Source organism: Myodes glareolus, chromosome 3, assembly GCF_982192425.1.
Source record: "Myodes glareolus chromosome 3, mMyoGla1.1, whole genome shotgun sequence".
Taxonomy (NCBI): Eukaryota; Metazoa; Chordata; class Mammalia; order Rodentia; family Cricetidae; genus Myodes; species Myodes glareolus.
In genome coordinates this window covers 46,945,688-46,948,498 of record NC_142028.1, presented here as the reverse complement: position 1 = coordinate 46,948,498, position 2,811 = coordinate 46,945,688, and the positions used below count along the sequence as shown (strand labels likewise).

At 46.8% G+C, this 2,811-nt stretch overlaps 1 pseudogene; it reads right to left on the bottom strand.

The window, feature by feature from the left end:
- Window positions 1–1,103: 1,103 nt before the first annotated feature.
- LOC125403170 (epithelial splicing regulatory protein 1 pseudogene) lies at window positions 1,104–2,508 on the bottom strand (annotated as a pseudogene).
- Window positions 2,509–2,811: the final 303 nt, after the last annotated feature.

Sequence of the window (2,811 nt, the reverse complement as noted above, 5' to 3'; positions counted from 1 at the left end):
TTTTTGGTTCCCATTCTGGAGGTTCATTCTATCTGTTACCTTATCAAAACTTTGTGGTAACATCTGAACGTCAAATTCAACAGCCTGTACCCTTTCAGGTAACTTCCTAGTACCCTTGGACATGGAGTCAATTTTGTCTATCATAGTATCCACTTGTTCAGATAACCCCTGATTTTCAATAATTTTAATCCTTTCAACTAGTTGTTCAATATTAGTCCGTAAAAATCGTATCTTTCTTAATGATAAAATATTGAAAAGAAAACTGAAACCTAGTAACAAGTAAATTAATATATTCCCATAGTCATATAAACCTTGCATGACATAATCCATTGTATTAATAAAGAAAACAGTAAAATTGGCGTTGGAAACAAAAACTGCCATATTACCTCTTGTCTAGTTGGTGGCGCTGTTGCCAAGTTGCGACTAGAACCACTGCAAAGGTGACTTAAACAGGTCCTGTTTCAGTGTCTGCCTTAGTATTTGTTAAAAACTAGGAAATATAAGTTGCTCAAGAAAGAAAGTTTAATTAAATCAATTCCATACACGGAACCAGAAACCCAGAATCCAGGGGTAGAAAAGAGCAACCCGGAAGCCGCGTATGCCTCCACGTGACCGAGTCGTTCTGATTCACGCCACTAAAGCGCCTCACTTACAAGGGAAATTTGAAAACAACTCAGAAAAGAGCAAACCAGGCAGGCAGAGACTGTCCCGAGCCTGTGGAGCTTGGGAGGCGTGGGGTTTAACTGAACTGCTGGCTCCACACACAGGGCACAGGCCGCAGCTGAGGGAGGTCTCGTGACTAGCCGAGCTGGTAGCAAGCAGTTGAGTGGGGGGGAAGGGGGGGGTTCTACAACCAAACGTGGGGCGCCAGATGAAGGCGTAAGTCACAGACAATCCCACACCAGTTTGGAATTATGATTAATATAATGGTTATTTATTCAAAGGGGAAAAAACTTACAGATTACCGTCCCAGACAACAGCCCCTCCGCGGCGAACAGGAAAGGAGTCCAGGGGCCGGAAACGGAGCCGGAAGACAAAGAGAAAGTGGAGGACAGCCGCTGCTTTTTTTAAAGGGAGAGACCACGCCCCAATGGGCTGGTAACTCAGCGGCGATTGGCTGAAGGAACTCCCACAGCAGACAAGTCCATCCTCGGATGCATACTGGGGCAGTAGGCTGTGTAGTTCATGAAGAGCTGAGTACCTGCCGGGTAGTATGCGGTGGAGGGCTGCAATGCCCGGGGACTGAAGAGCACAGACGGCTGATAAATGGCAGCTTCGGTAGGGATCACGGCTGCAGGAGCTGGGAATGTGTAGGAAGGAGGAGACAGGCATGGTAACGGGGATAAAATGGCGGCGGGGATAAGCCATTTCGATTTAAAGTGCCCCCATTAACACAAAGTTCATCTCCTCAGCTGAACACTGAAAGACTTCCACATATCTGTCCTTCATGATTTTTTTATGATTCTTCTGCGCAGCCATGAATGCTCGGTCTGTACACTTCATCTGGATAAAGGCATCTCCTGACGGGCGGCCCTGGTGGTTCAACACCATGAGAACCCCATGCGTCCGAATATCTGTGGAAAACTCCCCCAGGAATTCCAGAATGTCCTCGACGGTGGCAGCATAGGGAAGACCTCGCAGATGAATACAGTCTCTTACATTTGTGGGGGGCAGAAATTGCTGAGGTAGTACCGGGATGATGGGAGTGGAATCAGAGGGGCTGAAGAGAATCGATTCAGCACCTGCTGCACTTCGACTGCCGTGCTCCTGAAGAGCTCGATGTATCTTTTACCCAACAGGTCCTTATGCTTCCGCAGGGCGTTCTGAGCGTATTCCTCAAAGGCGAAGAGCACAAAAGCATCTCCCGTCGGCCTACCATCCGGATAGGTGACGAAGAGGATGCCTTCCTTTCCCCCGGTGATGGGGCAATGCTGTCCGAAGAAGGTGACCACCTCCTTGGCTGTGGCTGTGAAAGGAAGCCCCCGCATGCGGAAGATGACCTGATTTTCCTGGGAGAGGAACTGGGCCACCTCATTTGATGTCCCTCCAGCAATCTTAAGAAAGTCTTCACCCGTTGCTTTGTAAACCTCAATGTATCGGTTCCCCGCGTGATGTTTGTGTCTCTGCAGGGCTAGATCTCTGTGCTCCTCACTTACAAACCTAACCAGTGCTTCTCCGTTCCTCCGGCCCTGAGCATTCAGACAGAATGCCGCATCTCCCGTGGCGATATTGAGTCCTTTGAAGAACCTGGCGATGTCTTGATCCGAGGACTGCCAAGGCAAGCCATGAGCCCTCACCACCGTGTTGTCGTTGATGAGCTCGATCTTGCTGCATGTACCACTTTCAAATTTGTAGTTTACTCTTTCTGGATCCGAAAACCTGTGATTGTAAGGCTCCGAGATCATGGCTAATATTATGTTCCCCATGTCTTCAACTTGAGATGCTCCATAGCGGGAGACGGAGTCATTCTTCTCAAAGTTTAGACTCTCAGCCATCGCTGCTACGTGATTTTTGCTAATGATGGAATCACAGTGAAAACTCTTTTGTCCAATGCTAACCTTTAATTTATGAAACTAGAGCACAAAATTCTGACCAGCATATAGACATTGATAAGGACCTGCTCCTTAAATATAGTTATGTATGGTTTGGCTTGGATTCATTTATGCATGTGTGACAAAAGCAGATGTGGGTGTGATTTCAATAGGTTGATAGTAACTGTGCAGTTTTGTATATTAACTGCCACACTGGTTTCACCCATCATCTTGAACTTTTATGGCAACAAGAAAGCATTTTTAATAAGTAACTTTTTTA